Source organism: Perca fluviatilis, chromosome 12 (genome assembly GCF_010015445.1).
Source record: "Perca fluviatilis chromosome 12, GENO_Pfluv_1.0, whole genome shotgun sequence".
Taxonomy (NCBI): domain Eukaryota; kingdom Metazoa; phylum Chordata; class Actinopteri; order Perciformes; family Percidae; genus Perca; species Perca fluviatilis.
In genome coordinates this window covers 22,093,726-22,115,594 of record NC_053123.1, presented here as the reverse complement: position 1 = coordinate 22,115,594, position 21,869 = coordinate 22,093,726, and the positions used below count along the sequence as shown (strand labels likewise).

General features: G+C 40.0%; 1 protein-coding gene and 1 long non-coding RNA gene across 2 annotated transcripts in view; both read left to right on the top strand.

Annotated features, from left to right (window-relative positions):
- LOC120570137 overlaps positions 1 to 13,143 on the top strand; it is a 91,844-nt gene extending 78,701 nt beyond the window's left edge. The window contains exon 3 of the long non-coding RNA XR_005641006.1: positions 12,746 to 13,143. This is a non-coding gene — a long non-coding RNA (uncharacterized LOC120570137). The remainder of the gene's footprint in view (positions 1 to 12,745) is intronic.
- A 7,636-nt stretch (positions 13,144 to 20,779) lies between these two features.
- il1rapl1a (interleukin 1 receptor accessory protein-like 1a) overlaps positions 20,780 to 21,869 on the top strand; it is a 203,287-nt gene continuing 202,197 nt past the window's right edge. Inside the window, exon 1 of the mRNA XM_039818505.1 lies at positions 20,780 to 21,024. The gene's annotated coding sequence lies outside the window, so the exon portion shown is untranslated. The remainder of the gene's footprint in view (positions 21,025 to 21,869) is intronic.

The following is a 21,869-nucleotide window of genomic DNA, read 5'->3' as shown; positions in this document are numbered from 1 at the left end:
TCTTTCCTTTGCATTACCCAAAATGCGCCATTATGTATTAACACATGATAGCTATTAAATCATTGTTTTGGTGCAAACACAATTTTAAGGCCTTTACACTGGCTGGCGTCTGGCTCCATCAGTTGTGTTTGTGTTCTATTATGTTTCCTTGTGGTTACTTTTACCTAAGGTGGACGATGAAAGTAATAAATAATGCAATCACTCATTCTCTTTGGATGTTGACTTTGGATTCTTAACGGGCCTTAAACTAATCTTTTTGTCAAGGTAGGGCAGACTCTACTTGAATACTCAGCACTCCTGAGTATAATTTTCACATGCGCCTCATTTACATAATACTTGATAAATGTTTAATTGAACCTCATGCACACAAGTTGACCCTATGTGTTGACAGAGTTTTACGTTCATGTTTGAAAACGTACAGAAGCCTCCTTCTAGACAGTTTTAACTTTTTCATTGCAACTCAACATTTTCAATAATTTCACAACATAGGCTAGATCTTTAGTTTTCGTAGTAACCTCCTAATACAGTAAGATCAGGGCAGCAGTCTTTAAATATGTGTTTGTATGTTTGTTTGTTTTAATCAAATATCATCTTGTAACTATGGATGGAAGTACACTCAACACCTATAACTTAGATTAAACAATAACATAAGCTAAACATACTCTCGATGGGAATACAAATTCCTCTGTATTTCAGTTCTGTGGTGTCAATCTGTCTTTGTTTACCACAGTGTTGATAGTCAATAAACGTCATGTTGCTTGGGGATCAATAGAAAAGGTTAGAAAGGTTCAGATGTTCTCTTCTCAGTGGCATTAAGCTGGCCTCTCATCTCAACTGCTTTCATCTGCAAACAAACAATGGCACTATCAGCAATTATGGCTGTGATTAGTGTATAAGCCTTATTTGAGTGAAGGAAAATAGGACTAAATGACAAGAAAATATTGTGTCTCAGAAAAAAGCAGAGTAAGAGGTAAAGCATTATAAAGAGCAGTGGTGTATTGACGACAACACTGCCTGTGTTATGGTCCTTTAAAAGTCCATAGAAAAGCTTTGCATCATGATACTGGTAGCTAACAGCATGATTCATCATCACTAGCTAGCCATGTTTGATATTATCCCATTAGCCCAAATGAAAAATGTATTACATAACCTTGCACAAACAGATGGTGCATTTCAATAACCTACCATACCTCAGATACCTGCTGTTTTTTGAAGTCTAGATAATGATGCTCATCTTTAGCTGTGTGTTAATGTTAAAAGCACAATAGTGCCTTTTTCTGTCAAGTGCTGCCCTAAATTCTTTATATCAATTAGGTTTTAGTAATGGATTCAGCCTACTGCATATGCTGTACTAACTGCATGTGGATTCTGTTTGTGTACTGTATGTCTGTGTGAGAGTGAGGGAAAGAAACAGGGATTCTGTACAAAACAGAGTATATTTTATGTAACAGTGCAGAGTAGATCAGAGAGCGGAGCATGACCTATTTTTAGGGCTCCGTGGAGACAATGTTTCTGTTCCATGCACTGGAAACCATGACTCCTGCTCTTCATAACCACTTTACAAAAGATTACGGTGCATTAGAAGGTTGAGCCGTGGAGAACTGACACCTCACCACTCTTGTGATAGTGGAGCTGCTATTAGATTGAATCCTGTATGTGCTATGTGCAACCAGCCAGCATCCTGTGTATGACCCTATTCTATAGGATGGTTTGGACTTTGTTTGGTATACATGCTATGTCTGTTGTTTACCTCTTGTGGTCAATCTCCCACTGTTACCCTATTTATTTTTTATATCACTACATATATATACATATATATATATATACAGTACAGGCCAAAAGTTTGGACACACGTTCTCATTCAATGCGTTTCCTTTATTTTCATGACTATTTACATTGTAGATTGAATGAAGGCATCAAAACTATGAATGAACAGATATGGAATTATGTACTTAACAAAAAAAGTGTGAAATAACTGAAAACATGTCTTATATTCTAGTTTCTTCAAAGTCGCCACCCTTTGCTCTGATTACTGCTTTGCACACTCTTGGCATTCTCTTGATGAGCTTCAAGAGGTAGTCACCTGAAATGGTTTTCCAACAGTCTTGAAGGAGTTCCCAGAGATGCTTAGCGCTTGTTGGCCCTTTTGCCTTCACTCTGTGGTCCAGCTCACCCCAAACCATCTTGATTGGGTTCAGGTCCGGTGACTGTGGAGGCCAGATCATCTGGTGCAGCACTCCATCACTCTCCTTCTTGGTCAAATAGCCCTTACACAGCCTGGAGGTGTGTTTGGGGTCATTGTCCTGTTGAAAAGTAAATAATGGTCCAACTAAACGCAAACTGGATGGGATGGCATGTCGCTGCAGGATGCTGTGGTAGCCATGCTGGTTCAGTATGCCTTCAATTTTGAATAAATCCCAAACAGTGTCACCAGCAAAGCACCCCCACACCATCACACCTCCAACTCCATGCTTCACGGTGGGAACCAGGCATGTAGAATCCATCAGTTCACCTTTTCTGGTGGTTGGAACCAAAGATCTCAAATTTGGACTCATCAGACCAAAGCACAGATTTCCACTGGTCTAATGTCCATTCCTTGTGATTCTTGGCCCAAACAAATCTCTTCTGCTTGTTGCATCTCCTTAGCAGTGGTTTCCTAGCAGCTACTTGACCATGAATGCCTGATTCGCACAGTCTCCTCTTAACAGTTGTTCTAGAGATGTGTCTGCTGCTAGAACTCTGTGTGGCATTCATCTGGTCTCTAATCTGAGCTGCAGTTAACTTGCGATTTCTGCGGCTGGTGACTCGGTTGAACTTATCCTCAGCAGCAGAGGTGACTCTTGGTCTTCCTTTCCTGGGGCGGTCTTCATGTGAGCCAGTTTCGTTGTAGCGCTTGATGGTTTTTGCGACTGCACTTGGGGACACATTCAAAGTTTTCGCAATTTTCCGGACTGACTGACCTTCATTTGTTAAAGTAATGATGGCCACTCGTTTCTCTTTACTTAGCTGATTGGTTCTTGCCATAATATGAATTCTAACAGTTGTCCAATAGTGCTGTGTATCAACCTGACTTCTGACAACACAACTGATGGTCCCAACCCCATTAATAAGGGGAAAAATTCCACTAATTAACCCTGACAAGGCACACCTGTGAAGTGAAAACCATTTCAGGTGACTACCTCATGAAGCTCATTGAGAGAACACCAAGGGTTTGCAGCGCTATCAAAAAAGCAAAGGGTGGCTACTTTGAGGAATCTAAAATATAAGACATGTTTTCAGTTATTTCACACTTTTTTGTTAAGTACATAATTCCACATATCCGTTCTTTTGTTAAATAACTTTGTGTACCAGCATGCAACACTATTCTCTATTCTTGAGACTGAACAAATGCATTTTCCTGTGGCTAGAAGCTACCCTCTCCTTTGTGTTGGGTGTTTTTTAGCCTTTGTGTCATCCATTACAATCTTGGAACATATAACTCCTTCACATAACTGACAAGAAAATTACATTTACAGATACATTTGGCTTTTTTACTGTTCAAACAAAATATGATTTTCAAATTTTGAAGGTATCAATTTGGGCTCTGGTATCGATGTTTTATAGACTGAACAATTATCACAAGTTTAATAGATAATAAAAACAGGTCAAACCAATGTCACACAATGACAAACAGAGAAATGCAGAAACTAAACCATGCTGTCATAAAGTAAGACAACATAGCATCCTTTACTTCAAAATGTGCACATCATAGTTCCGGAGGGACTATCATATTTAGGCAAGAGAGGGTGTTGGGACATAAATGTTTTGAGCGATGGAGGTGGGTTCATAAATAGTACACATTGAGCTGGCTGAGGAGGTTTTGCAAGGCTGCTGAACTTGGAAGCTCCTTAGTGAATGAAAGTTCAGAAAGTGTTGAGGCCCTCCTCCACTCTGCGGCCCACACAGCTAGGCCTTCACACCATTTTATGTAACCATGGCTGGAGAAGAAGAGAGGCAACAAGAGAGGCAGAGAGATGGAGAGGTGGTAAAAGATACAGGTAGGAAGAGAAAAAGATGGAGTCACAGAGAAGAGAGACAAAGTATATATAGAAACAATGAAAAAGATTCACACATTGACTTTTCCTAGCTCTAAATAGTATAATGAAATCTTATTGTTGAACAAAATCACTAAAAGGGACAAGGCTGGCTATTCTTTTTTACTCTTCTAATTTTTCTTATTGTCAACAAATCCCATTATAAGACCAAAATCAATTATCCATTAGTCTCTCTCTCTGTCTCTTTCTCTGTCGCTCTCTCTCTCACTCTCACTCTCTCTCTCTCTCTCTCTCACTCTCTCTCTCTCTCTCTCTTACTCTCTCTCTCTCCATTTGTGGCTCTCAGCCCATTTGTTCCCTAATAAAGCTGTAAATCTTTAAAAATGGCTCACAAATGCATAGTTTAATTTTTTAAAGGCTCAGTAATTTCCAAAAACAGCTGGGCACTGTAGTTTTTAGCAAATATTACTCAAACAGGAGTAAATCTGACGGGGACTATTTTCAGCTGCAGACTAATACACATTTGAGTTTAAGACAGCAGGATGGTGTATGTGCAATTGACTCAAATAAACTACAGTGCCCATGTTCATCATAATGTAGGAACATGTTACCCAGTGCAATGTAATGGCTCATCATTATTTATAATAGTTTTTGAATGTCTATGGTACAGAGAAAAAAAAAACTATATCAGGCTTTGGCTACATATGCAGTACTTGATAGTGGAATCTCTAGCTGTTTGGTTTTTCCAACAATAAGTTAATATAGAATATCTTAAGCATTATCCATTAATCAAACTTTCTAGAGGAGATACACGTTTGAAATTCAATTTGGATGTTTTGGTTCTTTTTTTGTTACACAAATCACACAAGCTCTTTAGCTAAGCCTTACTGTGGCTGTCTTCACGTAAAGGTCAATACTGGTTCATTAATTTAGAAGTGCACTGTCCAGTTATACTGTCAGGTTACTAAAAGTGAATTTCCATCCATCCAGCCAATCAGATTCAAGAATGCTCAGTGACGATAGTATTAACAACAAGATCTATCTAAATGTTGCTGCTATTAGCTATAAATAACTGGTCATACCAGACTAGGTAAGGCTGTACTATAAGTGCAAAACGTATGAGCATTTTAAACAGTGTGTTTTTGGTATTGTTAATGAATTTACATTTTCATGAATGAGAGGGAAACTCCCTTTTTAAACCTTGTTATGTGAATTTATCTGAATGCTTGAAAAAAACAAACACTGGATTGTCATAACACAGAGACATGAATAACTGATGGCTGAAAGAGGGGCAGCAGGTTCTGGTTTTAATTTCCGTCAGTGTTGATCTTGGAGACGCTGTACAGGCCATATGAAGACAGAGTATCACTTCATAACATGGATAGATGGGATTAGTATCAGCACTTAACAAATGAAGAACATCCTTCATACTAATCTTCGGGCTGTCAGACATGAGCGAGCCAGGGGAGACTCCTGCTCCCTTACTCCAGATCAGCTTACTGCTAATGACACACCCACTCCAGCTTTCCATCCCACCATAATGAACACAACAATAACTGTTTTTTAAATTAATATTGAGTATGTATCTAATATGTTTGTCTATTAAGGACACGTGTTATAACTGTGAATAGAAGAGTTTTCTTCTTTAGGAAGTAAGACAGAGTGACACAAAGAACTACTTTAACTTTTATAAGAAAGTCTTTCACATGGTGGATTTTTTCACTTCCAGTAACTAATTACAAGCATTTAGCTGCAGAGCAAATCAATCAGTGTATCATGAGTCATCACACAAATTCATGCAAAATCATTCACAGCAAAATTATGAAGTGGCAAGCATCTATCACTCCTCCTTTTGTCACTCTAGGCTAACAGTGCTCTCCTTCTGTCCTTCTCTCTCTCAGTCTGTCTTTTGACCTTCAATAACTTGCTGCCTTCCACTACTACACCAGGTTTTGGTTTTGCATTTGTCCTTTGTGTGTGTTGTTATGGTTGGCTGATTGGAGCTTTCTTCTCGCCTCTCCACTGTGCTGATGTTCTCATTCCCTTTCCATGACGCAGCCTCAGCCTCAGTCTGTCTTTGTTGTTTTTGCCCATTTTAACTGAAGAGAGAGAGAGAGAAAAGAAGCATATTTCCACACTAACCAATTAGATTCAAAGCTGGTTTTGTGTTGATGATAAGGAAAATGTATGTTAGATAAATGCTGTAAATCAGTGTGCATGAAAACAAATGATGTACAATATAATAGTGGTATGGTAGAGAGTTTTCTCACTGTGGGTGTCATTCAGTGCCACTCAGGGGAACCTGATTGTGTTTTATATGGCTCAACTGGCTCGTGATTGGAATGGTAACGTACACATTGGGCGACATTAGCCTGGACTGGAGGTTTGTTCTCTCAACCACATCCGCAAACTTTCTCATTCCAGACAAACCCGGCAATGACTGCAACACATGAAATGTCACTGATATAGCTGCTGAACAGTGACAAAGAGGAATGTCATTGACAACTTTCCACTGTAATTATTGAGATTGTAGCTGGAGTGCACTGGCAATGCATCTTGGCCTGTCCCTCTCACCCATTAGCCCAAAATGAACCGGAAACTTTTGATGCATGAGTGACACAGTGCAAGCAGATGTTCCAACAGCTGTCTTCAGATGCTCTCCCATTAACACGGGGAAAAACTGCATGTAGCCGTCTCCACATGACTGTTTGTTTCATGCACATGAACACAGTCAAGCTGTTTCTTTTTCGAGTCTCAATATTGGGTTTCTAGAGTAGTTGGAAGGTAAAGCTTCAATTAATTTGGCCAAATTCCGACAAACTTCAGCTCTGTGTAAACATTTGCAGCCCCTTTTATTTGAGCGGGACCACTTCATTGACACATAGAGGGGAGTCGGAGCAACATGCAATGTGATTCGATTAGATTAGATTCAACTTTATTGTCATTGTGCAGAGTACAACTACAAGACAATGAAATGCAGTCTAACCAGAAGTGCAAAAAAGCAGAAAAGTGCAATGTGATGCTGTGACCTGAAACGCCTCCCGGAGGGGAGTGGGATGAACAGGCTGTGGTTGGGGTGAGAACAGTGTTTGTTGATGCTGCACGCCTTACGCAAGCATCGCTTGCCCTGGATGGCCTCGATGGAGGGGAGTGAGGAACCGGTGATGCGCTGGGCAGTTTTCACCACCTTCTGCTTTCCAGTCATGGGCAGAGCAGTTGCCATATCAAACTGTGACACAGTTGGTGAGGATGCTCTCGATGGTGCAGAAAGAAGAGACGCTGATGAGCCTTCTTGATCAGGGTAGAGGTGTTGAGGGTTCAAGAGAGGTCCTCAAAGATGTGGACACCCAGAAACTTGAAGCTGGTGACACGCTCCACCTCAGTCCCGTTGATGACAATGGGGGCGTGTGTGCCAGCTTTAGACTTCCTGAAGTCCACAATGAGCTCTTTGGTCTTCTTGGTGTTGAGAGCCAGGTTGTTGTCAGTGCACCATGATGATAGGTGCTGGACCTCCTCCCTGTAGGCCGTCTCATCGTTGTTGCTGATGAGACCAATCACCGTAGTGTCGTCTGCAAATTTGACAATGGTGTTAGAGCCATGTACAGGTGTGCAGTCGTAGGTGAAGAGGGAGTAACGTGATGTCGTCCGGCAAGGCTTTGCATCAACCAATCAAATACATGCAAGCGCACAATCCTGGTAGATTACTTTGTAATGGTAATTACTTAAACAGCGTATCTGTATCATTTACTAAGCCATCATTGTTACAAAAGATAAAATAATTGCAACCATGATAACTTTTCCAGAGCAGTAAAATCCTTCCTCAAAAGCAAAGCCCCTTGAAATTTTTTTAAAGAAAATGTTTTCATCTAAACGCTCACTCTATCAAATCCATTGAGACGAGCAACTGAAATGAGAATAAAATTAAAGATTTTTCGGGTGCAGAGACAGACAGGAAACAGGGATAATGCAGTTATGCGATGTGCACCTTAAAGGAACACGCCGACTTATTGGAACTTTAGCTTATTCACTGTATCCCCAGAGTTAGATAAGTCCATACATACCCTTCTCATCTCCGTGCATGTCGTAACTCTGTCTGACTAAAAATGTTGGTTATTTTCTCACTTATTGGGAGCAGTAGGCTAGATGGAGCCGGTTACCTCCAGGATCTGTGCTAAGCGAGGCTAGCGGTGGGGGCCTCAGACAGAGTTAAGACACGCACGGAGATGAGAAGGGTATGTATGGACTTATCTAACTCTGGGAGATACAGTAAATAAGCTAAAGTCCCAATAAGTCTACGTGTTCCTTTAACTATTAAGCTACCACGGTGCCCCCTCTAGATAAAATTAGATTACATCCATTTTACATACCATTTGAAAATAGATTTTGTGAAAAAGATTGATCTTTGAGTGAGTGAAGGTTGATCATTTGGATTTACTGGTCTTAAACATTAATGTCTTAAACATTAATATCATTTCGTAGCTGAAGTGTAGGCTGGGTTGTGGTGGAGTAGGACTCTGTATCTTGGGGTGGGGGGTTGCTAGAACAAAATAGTATAGAGTCACACTATAATGCCATTAAATCCTACGTAAATGTTGGCAATACCAATGATTGTACTCAATTTTAGAGACTGTAATCAGACCTTTAGTATCCTGGACAAAATGTTAAATCCTCCCCAGGAATTTATGTAACAACAAACTGGCATCTTGTCATGAACTGAGTGTTTTGCTCTTACAGTATAGAGTGGGTGGATTTGACAGTCTGGCCCATACCTGTGTGGGTCCTGCTGCTTTGTCAGTGAATTAAATTGAAGTATTTCTGCTGTTGCAGCAACCCTTCCCTCCCAATGGCAGTGCATGTGACAAGTTTGTCCAAAACCCCTTGTGAAACAACAAAGCTCGCCTTTTATTTTATTATTCAGCTTTTTCATGTCCGTCTACAAGACATAATACTGTAACAACTAGTAAAGTAGGAATGATAGAGGTCTGAAATTTTAAGTGAGGAAAAGTGTGATCGCTCTCTGTATGAGTTCCATATTCCAGCTAAATAATTCACAGCCTTCATGTTTATCCTTCTTGCATTACGCAAAGGGTCACAGTGGATTAAATCGTAATCGACAGGAGAACTGGCAAATCACTTGCCACTGGGCCTAAAAGCTGAATTAATGCAGACGTATTTTATGAAAAACACCAGTTATGTACAGTACATGCTCATGGCCATCATGTTCAACTACTCAAACTGTAGCATTGAACAACACTGCCATGCCAGAGACAGAGGACGAGGTAAAGCTACACACAGAGTAAAAGAGCGACTGCAGCACTCCTGCCTACGCCTCTGTCAGACAATTTAAGTGCAGATCTAGCCCGCCTCTACCACCTGCGGTAGGGCCTCTGATACAATGGAGCTTAAAACAATGAATAAATCCTCTCTGCTGTACTTAAAAGCACCCCTTTTGTCCTTCAACCATTCAAACACTTGCTGTTATGGCTGTTTAATGTGAGAGAGCTGAGGGAAGAGAGACCCAGTAGAAGAGAAATGATAGTAGAGGATGTAGCTTTAGTCTCTTTCCCCCCCATTTGGGCCAAATTGGCCTTAAAATGACAAGTAATTGGGCATATCTGAGTAGCATATCAGAAGCCAGGCCTTGTTCTGACTGGGGGCAAAGGGTTGTGGATTTCCTGTTGCTTTGAGTCTGCAGCAGGTGATCTCCTTCACATCTTCTCTAAGGACATTTATACACCATTAGATACGACTTTTCTCTCTTAGGAATGATGGAGCTGTCATTATATGAAAACTTTAGAAAGATTCAGACACATGTACGCACATAATATGAGACAGCCTTTCTATCTCTCAAAGACAGTTAGAGGCAAGGAGACAAAGTCCACTTCCAACCCTCTATGCCCTACGTAATAGTCTGTAATTGTTTTACACGCTGGGTGCTGACGTCCTGCGGGCTTCTCCGGGAATGAGATGGATTTTATTTCCATTTTCAGTTCTATGTGGATGAATCCTAGCCTACACTACTAATAAGCAGATCTGCCACACTTTAAGGACTGGCTTAATTACTGATTCTTGGCTGACCTTGCTGTATGAACTTTGCTTTAGAGCATCAATTGTAGCTCGTCAATTTCTATGTTAATGAACACTAGAGGCGATGGGGAGGGACAGGGAGGGGAAAATTGTTTTCAGACAAAGTTGATGTTCCGAGGAGGAGTTAAGATTGATTATAATAACTTGTTTAACACAGTCTGTACTCTAAAAACGCTTTTTTTTTCCCCCCCCCTTTCAGCCATACTTACACTTCTCAAGGACAATAACTCCATCATGGCCTATCAGCACTCCATCTCCCACTTCACTCAGTGACGCACAGAGAACTACCTACTTCTGAATGTCTCCAAGACTAGGGAACTCTTCGTTGAAACCTGCAATAAACCCAGTGCCCCCCCACTGCCACAACTCCACCAACAGTGAACCAGGTGAGATGGTGGAGAGCCTCAAGTACCTTGGAATCACCCTTGGAATTAACTCAGCTTTGATCATTACACTACCAACATCCATCGCTGCCAACAGAGGGTCTCCGCCATCCGGAAGCTCAGGGCACTCTCAGTCACACTCCTGTACAGGAGCATCGTAGAAGCCATCCTCCTCTACTGTTCCACATGCTTCTTTACTATGCTCACTGTCACCAATGTGAACAAACTCCTCAAAATCATTCACAATGCCTCTAAAATCATTGGTCTCCCTACCAGTGTTGCAGTCGAGACCACCTAAACCAAGACCAAGTCATTACCAAGAGTGTATCGCGACCGAGACAAGACCAAGACTTTGCGGGGTTGAGACCGAGACAAGACCAAGTCAAGACCAAGGCAGGGAGAGACCGAGTCAAGACCAGACCAAACAACTGAAACATACAGTATATACACAACTAGCTAATATATATAGCTAATACTCGCTAAATCCCTTTAGGTGAGGGGTGAAGAGAGTTCTGGAGAGTTTTGGTACAGCGGCAGATTGATAACTTTAATGTATCTAGCTAGCCTCACTAGCGTCACTCTTACCTTTTTTTATGCTTCCTTATTTAGTGCAGATAAAAAATGTAGGTGGTCCCAGCTGTGTAGGTTAGCATTACATTGCATAATTTACACACTGTTGTATGTTTTCTTTTAGATGTTGTTTTGTAAATAAACTCTTTAAAAAAAAAATATAATAAATAAAACGTAATAAATAAAATGTTATTACCGACGATTTGGCTGACATCTCCGAGACAGCCAGAGCTTCTTCTCCTGTCACCTACATTCAAAATGAGTCAAGTTATTGGTTGCATTTGAAGCAAGAAGTTTTACATCCAATTGCAGTAACACAAAAATCAGACGATACACAGGCAATTTTGGGACATCCCTGAAGTTGTGGTCTTGACCGGTCTTGAAATATAATCCAGAGTCCTCTTCATCCGAGACAGAGCCAAGGTCGAATAAAAATGTGGTCAATTCCGAGACATTCAAAAAGTGGTCTTGAGACCAAGACTGGTCTTGAGTACTACAACACTGCTCCCTACTCCCAACACAAGCCCTCATTGACACTGCCATCACATGCAAATCACTTACCATAGCACACAACCCCAGCCATCCCCTGAACTCATGCTTATCTCTTCTCCCATACAGCCACAGATACAGATCTCTGATCTGCAAGAAAGCACACCATGGTAAGAGCTTTGTGCCCTCTGTCATCACTGCCCTCAACAGACTGTCGCAATAATACTCAATGGACTCGTGTTATTGTGACTATATTGTGTTCCTTTTGGCTATGTTTTTGTGATTGATGTTCCTTAACTGTTCCTTATTTTTCATCTGTCTTACCCTTGTACTGGTTATTCCTGCATGTCCTCTTTGAAACCCCTTTTGTAAAAGGAGGTGGTCTGAATGTCATATTTTATTTTTAAAAAATTTTAGCATTTGAAACCTTTCTGCCTCCGTAGAGTTGTGGCTGTTCATTTTTCATGTTATATACTATAGTTCAATCCACCCACCAAAAGGTGGTATAATAATTTGGTGAAGTTCACATTTTATCATCATAATTATGAGCAGTTTAGTCGTAAAAAACGCTCAAGTCAGCCTCCTCGTTTTAATTCCAATTTCTGACAGCAGCAATATCTCCCACTTGGTGGAAAGACCAAGTGGGAGCTACATCTGTATAAAAATCTAATATTAACACAACAACGAATTATGACAATTTAAAAAGAATTTCACACGCTTTATTTGTATCTGGTTTCACTAGTTAAGAACTGCTACAAATGCACAAAGCATAATTTAGGCTGTTTGAATGATGAGACTACAAGGCTAGCAGTGGGGGTGACCATCTTGGTGCAATGTGCAGTATTGGGAGTATAAAATCTCCCAAGTCAGAATAATGTGAAGTTTTCCTGTTCTTCCCATTCTGCCAACATCTGAACCATCTGTTTACTTTGTATTTTTCTTTACAATTTGGGGGAAGGAACACATACATAAAAGTGGACCAATAGATACAAGTAAATAACTATGTTTTGAATGTTCTTTTATAAACCCCACCATGTACAACCCAGGAAAAGCACGTGGATAGAGTACGTTTGAAGCTTTACATTGCTGCACCTGTGGGATTCCTTCACCCCACCTCTCTCTTTCTCTTTTCTCCCCTGTCTTCCTCTCTCTCTTGTTCTACCTTTCCCTGTATTTCTTTAGATGGAAAACGCTGATCCTGCTCCAGCCGTCTGATTAAAAGGAAAAGCCTCAACTGGGAATCATCAGGAATGCTCCCATGACGGCTCTGGATGCACGCTCTTGATTGGCTGCTTGATGTATAATTCAGGTTAGATGGGAGACATTAATGAGACTGGCTAATGATGTTGACAAGTGTCTCAGCGTTGATGAAAAGAGTAACGTTTGAACTCTCACTCCATACCTCAAATTTATTTAGATAGACTTTCTTGAGGTCAAAATGTTTAGAAATGGTTGACACACTCATATATTGTACACCAAAACATCTGAACAAAGCAAATAAGATACTTTTTTTTTTGGTTTTGCAAATGTATTTATGGTGAAGCTGCTTGTTGATGGTTTTCCTGTATTGTGCATATGTATAAAGCGGCTATAATCAATATTTTTATAATATTGTATAATATGACAATGTGAAAGGGGTTGTTCTCAGTAATGAACCTACAAAGAATTATTATCTGAGTCTGCTGCTCTCCTCAGCTTTAGCTTTGAGCTTCAGCTCATTGATTAGCTGTCTGGCCCACAACTTGACTGTTTTGGTTCAATCTCATCGCTCTCACAGTGTTGTTGTCACCCGCAGCAGGCAGCTGTTTTCAGTGAAACTCTAAAAACCCACTGTACACTACCTGCTCAACGCCAAAACAGTTGAGCAGGTACAGTAACTTGTGACTAGCTGGTGAACATGTTGGAGCACTTAGCAGCTCAAGAGCCAGATAATTCCCTCAGGAGTTGGGAGAGACCAAAAACAGAGCTAAAAGAGAGTGAATATTGGACACAAACACGACTCCAAATGAAGGATAAGGGTGCTCCTGTGTACATAAGCAACTGTTTGCTAACGAGTTTGCCATATCAACGTAAAGGTGATGGTGTGTCAATGTTGTCTTCACAATTTGTTTCTGCTGCCCCCAAGTGGCCCAAAAAAAATTGTTATTGCAGTTTTAATGTATGATAACTCAAAATATGCCAGATAGGTGAAGATATATTCTAATGTAGTATTTGTATGTTTTTTCTTTTTTATTAACTGGGTCAGGTTATATGGCTGTCTGTCAGCTTATTGGTGACCTTTTTTAAACAATTTATTTTCACAAAGTGAAGTAGAGTCATTGAAGTCATTGTGCAGACTTTTTCATCAATGCCATTTCCTATTAGCCGTGCACCTACATCTGATGTGCGCATACGTTCCTTCTTAGTGTCTCAGCTTTTCCACCGCATGTGCTCGCAAATGTTCATAGCAGAGTTTTCAGAGTGCTATTCACTGGACTCTTTCCTCCTCTCTTCCTCACAGTTGTGAGGAGAGTCTGCTTTCACTGTTTTTTAGTTATGGTAATTTCTGTGGGTTGGAGATGGTTTGTTGGTGAGCTGCAGAGGGAGAAAATCTAGTTCCCTGTTGAAATATTTAGCAGTACTCAGCATGTGGAAAGTAGCGAAGCTGTACAATGCAATGAATGTTACTCTGTTAGCTTCTCACAAACTCTCAGCACAAAGCAAAATAACAAGACAGTGTAAAAGCCTGGACTAAAATAGTGATCATTCCTGCAATGTTCTGTTACAAAACAAACAATTTTAGAGAAGAAACAGAGAGTGGGTGATTGACTAGGAGGAAAATGTAACTTTATGTTTAGGCAGAAGAAAACATTCATAGTTGTGTTATTTTTGGCTAAACATTAAAAATGTTACATTAAAATATCAAACGTGTAGGCTGACTTTCTTTTCCAAGACTGTATGTGTCATGACTTTATCTCACCACAGTGCCACAATAAGTGTTATATATATGGTGAGATTGTGAACATCCACAGTGGGTGGTACATTCTCGTAAAAGCCCAGACAGACAAGTTGTTCTGAATCCACCACCTCTGTGTGTCCTAAACTTCCTCTCTCTAACGCTCCCCTCTTTCCACCTTTGATTTCTTTTAAATTAATATTATAAATGTAATTTTCCACTACAGCATCACACAGCTGTACTGGACAGTCCAGCTCGATGGTTGTTGTACTGTGATATTCAAAGATGCCACTCTGATCAGGAAAGCTGTATGTATGTATGTTGCAAAGGGAGGTGGTCACAACATCAAGGGGATGAAATGGCAATACGAAAATGTGTCCAAATATCTCATTTCTTGTATGCAACAGATGTTCACAGTGGCAGTATCAGTATCAATTATTGATGGAGCAAATCAGACATAAAGGTACAATTTTGAAAAATGAATAAACATTTTAAAAAGTAGACCCCTGAGAGAACAATACACTGACTCTCATTCTGATGTATTGGTTTTGTTTCAATTGTGAGCTCTGGCTGTCAGTGGTCTTGTGCTGGCATAGATGTGCATACCAGATGAGCAGGGGGAATGGCATCATCTCTACAATTACAGGAAGGTCATGACCTGCTGTCACGGCAACCGCTTGGCATCCGTTTGGAAACTGCTTGGCACCCACAACCTGCAGATTTTATAAACCTGCAATTAGGCAATGGGCATGTATCAGTCAGCACACTCTGTGAAACATCTGCTTGTCTTTGTGTGTGTGTGTGTGTGTGTGTGTGTATGTGTGTGTGTTTGTGCATGCGTGCGTGTCTGCGTGCGTGTTTGTGTGTGTGTGTGTGTGTGTGTGTGTGTGTGTGTGGAAACAGAAGTGAAAGGTAACAGAGTGATAAGAGACAGATAATTATGTCATGCTGACATGCAAATGTATTAGCTCAGTTCTTTTTTGACAAGAATTAGTGTGAGACTGGCTTTTTAAATGTGTTATCATGCTGTCACCTTGACATCCCACCTTTGTCATGCGCCGAATAACCAGTACTGGCTTCCCACTTAAAGTGATGGTTTGGAGTAATTTCACCCTAGGGTCCTTTGCACCATGACCTCAAGCCAAACACCACCCCAGAAGCTTTTTTCACCTGGGTCTAACATTGGGAGCATTAGTGTAGAGTAGCGTTATCAGCTGAATAGCTTAGCGCAGAGGCTAATGGACCACGTTTGTATCTCGTAAATGACCCCACTAATAATGCCTGAAATTATACCAAACGTCTACACTAGTACATATAGCAGCAGCAGCAACAGAGAGCAGAAGCCAGCAGGCAAGTGTTCATAAACTTCTGGTGTAGTTACAAACTTTCCAATCCATCGTTTTATGAGTACATAACCTATCTGTACTAGTGTAGAAGTTTGGTATCATTTCGGGCATTATTAGTGGGGTCATTTACGAGATACAAACGTGGGTCCATTAGCCTCTGCGCTAAGCTATTCAGCTGATAACGCTACTCTACGCTAACTCTCCCAATGTTAGACCCAGGTGAAAAAAACTTCTTTAAGAACATTTAAAGCTGTTAATGTCAATATTTTTATATTTAAAAAAAGGGTAAAATGACGATCTGTAATGTGACAAACCCACAGACAATTATCACCCCACTCTACAGTTGCCCTCAGCTCTACTGTACTGAGCGTTTTAGCAGCTTTCAGCTCATTGTTTTGGTAGTACCGTTTTGGTTCGGTCTCACCTCTTCATATCTGTTTCCAGACACTGCAGGCAGCTGTTTTCAGATAAAAAAAGCTCCATAAACCAACAGTACACCACCCGTACACTCATCAATCAGCAAAGAGAGTAAATTAGCCATTAGCTGGTGCAGAACATGGAGCATTTAGCAGCTAAAAGCCAGGTATTTCCTCAGGGGGTAGTGGCTGATGTTGCTCGGTGTCTGCTGTATTAGTAAAATATATCATTTCTATGAGGTGATATACTTTAATATCTCAATGTTGTGTTTACAGTTTGCCACCAGGTGGGTAAAAAACAACAATTAACACAAGTTTAATGTCCGACTGAAGGTTAAGAGTTCTTATCTACATTAAACACCCTCATATGCATTAATGCACTCTTCATTAGTATTTACTAGTAGATTTGAATGCATTGAATGCCACCCACTGTGGTGTGACGAAAAGTCTTTATCCAGTTAGATCAAAACTTCAAAAAATGTTCAAGAAGAACGAAATGGACTGTGGCCTTTAATGCTGGGATCAATTTGTCTGTGATTCACAAGCTACAACTACATCTGTTCTGCTACAGCCTGTGTCCCAATGAGAATTCACACAATTATTTTTTTCTTATTTTCAATTTGACCCAAGGAATTAATTGTTTCTTCATCAGATTGCATTCTAATGCAAAGCCTATTTCTGTCTCAGCGTGAAAGTGGGACATGATGCTAATTCAAGATATTGCTCTTTAAAGCGAAGTTGGTTCCTTTTTTTTAAAATTACTGAGCTTTTATACAGAGCTGTTACCGTATTGTCAAAGAAGCTGCTGTGGAGAGCTGTTTAGTGGAAGGAGACTGGATGATGCAGCAGTAGCAGGAAAAAGAAAGTGTGGGAGTAGGATGTGATGGGGTCCTGCAATCTGTCAGCAGTTTCTATGGCATCACTCATGCACAATTTATCTACTGAATATTCAGCAAGTATCAGTGAGTGAGTGAGTGAGTGAGTGAGTGAGTGAGTGAGTGAGTGAGTGAGTGAGTGAGTGAGTGAGTGAGTGAGTGAGTGAGTGAGTGAGTGAGTGAGTGAGTGAGTGAGTAAGAGTGGGTGAGCAAGTGAGTGGGTGAGTTTTTTTTCAAAGAGAATGAAGAGGAGGATTTATGTCATGACGGTCAGGCTCTATATTATCTGCGTGACGGATAACGGTCAGGTACCTACTCATGCTCTGAAATGAAAAACTGTGGAGGCAGATACGTCTGTGACGAGTTTCCTGAGCCCTGGGCAAGTGTGGTTATACAAGCCAGCCCTCTTCCTTCCCATCTAGATCCTGATGGGATTTGATAAAGAGAGGTGTCCTCATGTTGACACACAAACACACAGGTGCATTTGGAGTGCACTTCTCCTGGATGTCCTTGAGGTGTTATGCTCATGAAAACATTAATTCATTTTATAGTCTATGGTCTATAGGAGCCTTTTATTGTAACATCATTGCTGTTGTCTGAAGGTAATTTATTTATGAAGGATAATTTGTAAACCTGCTAATAATCCCTATAATGGAGATGACTGCCATTTGAAAAGGATCAATGTGTTCTGAAGTGATGGATATTCTCTGTCAGCTTTCATTTTATGTTGTAAAAAAGATCACTGTTCACTGACTTGACTATGTTAAAAGTGGCTTTAAGCAGCTTTCATGCATCAACAGATCATAATTAATACAAAGCAATGCGATATATTTAACAAAATTCCATCAGAGATCTAAGGAGAGCAAGAAAATCCTCAGAAGTCAAAACCAAAAGGCTGCACTGGGGCGTGTGGGTGGAGTAGCTGTTTTACATGAATGAGTTATGACTTTTATCAGTTGTAATAAATCTGTTCTTTACACAAAAACTGTTTATGTGAATGGTTGAAGTGGGAGGTGATGTCCGTTGGTGCAAAGTAACTCAGTGTTTACTCAAGTACTGCACATAAGTACAAATTTGAGGTGTGTGAACATTACTAGTATTTCCTTTTTTATGCTACTTTATATATACATTTTCTACTTTTTACTGCACTTCATTATTTTACAGTTATTTTAACAGTTATAATACTAAACAAATAAGGATTTTACATATAAAACATATAATGAGCTAATACATTTTGATGTATTATACACACGTAGATTAAACTACCAAACAGTAGGCTATGTAAATGTCAGTTTAACCTACTAAAACGGTAAAATGCTACCCTCACATTAATTCATCAATAATAATGATCCAGTAATTGTGTAACACAAACATGGCACAATTCTCTGCTCCGAGTACTTGCATTTGTGATACTTTAAGTACATTTTGCTTCTAAAACAGTGTACATAATACAGTACACAATGCAGTACACAATATTTTCTACCTAAGAAATAGGCATTTAAAGAGAGTTTGTTGTTGAGAATTGTATAGACTTGTAGCTCTGTACATTTCCTGTTATTGGATAGGTGATTCTGTTGCAGCAAGTCATGTAGAGAATGAAGGTTAGAAAAGGGAGGAAATGACTTGGTCATCAACAGCTGTCGACAGCCATCTCATTTACACACAGAAGTGAAACAATAAAATCCAATTTACCGTTTGAAACACTGTGCAAAAATCAATAAATATGACCCCAGTAACATGGCCTTTGAGTCTTATAACTGGGACTGACTGGAGAGGGGAATTTAAAGTCCTGACAAAAAAAAAGTTTTGAAATTGACTTATAACCCTCTATGATGAAAACTGTACTATAACTCAGCTTAATTTGTGTTGGATTGGGTCTTGATTTTGATGCAATGCCCCAAATGTTCTATTATTGTAGAGTACTTTTTATCCAACAAGATGTTCAACCAGCTTCAGAAAGAAGGTACACACACACCGGGGCAGAGAGTACAGTTCCGTATTACTCAAGCAAATATCAAATCATTAATTCAAGTATTCATCATTGTGTGTTGTTGTGTTAAGTCAGGCAGAAAGTGGCAGAGATATGCTGGGCATTATGTGACGTCATTGGACTCAATGTACTGAAAAGAATAATAAAGGTGTCACTTGTCCCACCCTAACAATGCTTGAATGACATTCCCTGTTTTGTTGCACTTCTACTACGTCTGTACACTCCCACACAGTTCTGAGAAGAGGTCTAATTAGCCAAAATATTTAAATCACCTGTGTGGGATTATCGTTAGTGCGTGCAGGGCCTTTAGAGTCAACAATAATGTCAACATGTTTTTAAATGTATTGGAAATAGTTTTATACTATTAAAAGGAAGAAAAAAGGTATTTGGAGAAATAGCAGTTGGTCCTTTTGGCTCAGCCGCCTCAATGGGACATTTCTCTGCCTGTGTTTGATTGACAGTAGCTGGAAGGCTAAGCTCCGGGACAGGTGTTGTCAAAGTTTGTTTCCCTTTCCAAAGAAAAACAAAAATGTTGCCCCTCCTCATTGATTTATTGGTGATGGACCCTTCTCAAGTCACATAGTATATTAGTCTGTTTCCCTGTCAATGGGTACATGCCAATTCTCTTGTTTGATCATTCCTCGCTCCTCACTTGACCCCTGAAATCGTTCCAGTCCGCCATCATGAAGGCCGCTCCAGTGCTCTTATTTCCGCTCTGTGGAGTGAGGAGGAAGGGTACACGAGACCAGCCTTTGCGTGAAGTCTTTTAACGATCCAACACACACCTTTATTGGAAATCTGTAAGTGACTGGACGCTGCAGCTGATCGGACTGCTCTCTACAACACAGCAACAATAATGCAGTTTTAAACCGAAGTGGACACACGAATAACAGAACTAACTCAACGTGTAGGTTTCGGATTGATCCACCATGCAGTTAAAAACAATGGATCTGTGTTGTGTCTGTGGGTCTTCATTCGTTAGATGTATTTTTCTCTTCATAAATTGGTAATTTACCTTTTTAATCTGTATCATGAAAAAATATGATAATCAGGGAGAGGAGGAGAGTCTGATCTCTTTCAGCACTAAACACATTTCAATTGTCATTTCCATTCAGTCACATGTGAGGCTGAAAATCCCAGTGTTTCATGCAGAAACTATAGTTCAATGTAAGATATTTACATAATCTGGAACTTTCTCTAAAACATTTGGGCTTATAATACTAATAATACATGTTTTTTTTTCAAATAATAAGATATTGTAATCATAACCTATAGATTAAATAATGAATTTACAAACAATATTAATAAACGCAGACACAAATATTAAATTAAAAACATTTTGCCAGTAGAAATGTCTCATGTGAATTCAGCATCTGAATAGCATCCACTGATCTGTTCACAGTCAAAATACAGAATAGGCTGCAGGTTAATAAATGAGCAGATGTTTGTCAGTTTATTTTAAGGAAGAACATAAAGAGGGATAGGACATCTAATTTCTCTAAAAACGTGTTTTCTTGTTTCCTCTCGCCTTGCGTCTTTCTTTGCATCTCTCCTTGCGTCTTCAGTGGGCGGGACTAAAGGTGCAAGGAGAAGACGGAAGTGAGGTAACCTACAATGCAATTAAGTGAATTGGCATGTATTATTTCCCTTCACCTTCACAATCATCCAACTAACTCCTAACCTAATCCCTATAACCACAACCGAGGGGGCTCCACGGGAAACATTATTTTAACGGAGGGAAACACAGGGCCTGTTTGACACAAGAGGTGCAGCATGGTAACGAGATAAAGTAAAGCGTACTTAAAGTTTACTTGCAGTGAACAAGTCATTGGCAGACAGAGTGGTACTTCAGCATGAGGACCACATTAGCATCTAAACGGACCAAAGTGACATTTGCAGGTAAGTTTTAAATGATGTTTCATTTGCTGCAGCTGACCTGCTAGCTAATTAGTTACTGTATTTAGACTACTGTCTGATGCTGTGCAGTGCACTTTCCCCCGGTGCATGTTTGTTAATTACTACTGGCTCATTCTTCTCCACTGTATAAACAGAGCTACTCTCAGCATTTAAAGAGTTGAAGACATTTCACTAACATTCTCCAGAACAGTCGAGTGAGCCGGTCTGTCAGTGTCTCCAGTGACCAAATTGGAAGAGATAAAAAAACACATAACAGGGTCCTATTACAATCATTCATAAACAATCTCTGTGAATTGCTTAAAGTCATGTGATTAACTTCTAGCAGGATAACAATTGCACCACAACTACAGTAAAATTGCTTCAAGTGAAAGCTGTTCCTGTGTGTTCTTAAGAAGTCTATTGAGCACAGTGGAAGATAATTCGGGTGAAAAGCGGCCACATTAAGTCTTGTTTGAAAGATCCAGGCCACTTTCATAAACACCACAAACAACGTTTTGTCAGGCTGCTTTGATCACTTTCTAACTGCATGATTCAAAGATTCCACTTGCTTGATTTCCATATTGTTCACGATGTTCTGTCTTTTTCTTTATAACTCCAAACGTATTCATCCGAAAAGCGTGATGCCATTTAATAGGACCCCATCCTGTCATGCACGGCGGATTTGCACGGACATTTAACAAAAATGAGACTTTGAATTCAGACTTTATTACATGCTCTCCTCTCATAAAAGTCTGGGACATGAGCAGTATACGGGATCGACTGTGTTGAGGTTCAATTTTACCTCTTCCCTGTCTTGTTCTGTTGCTCGCTCTCTCCTTTTTATACCC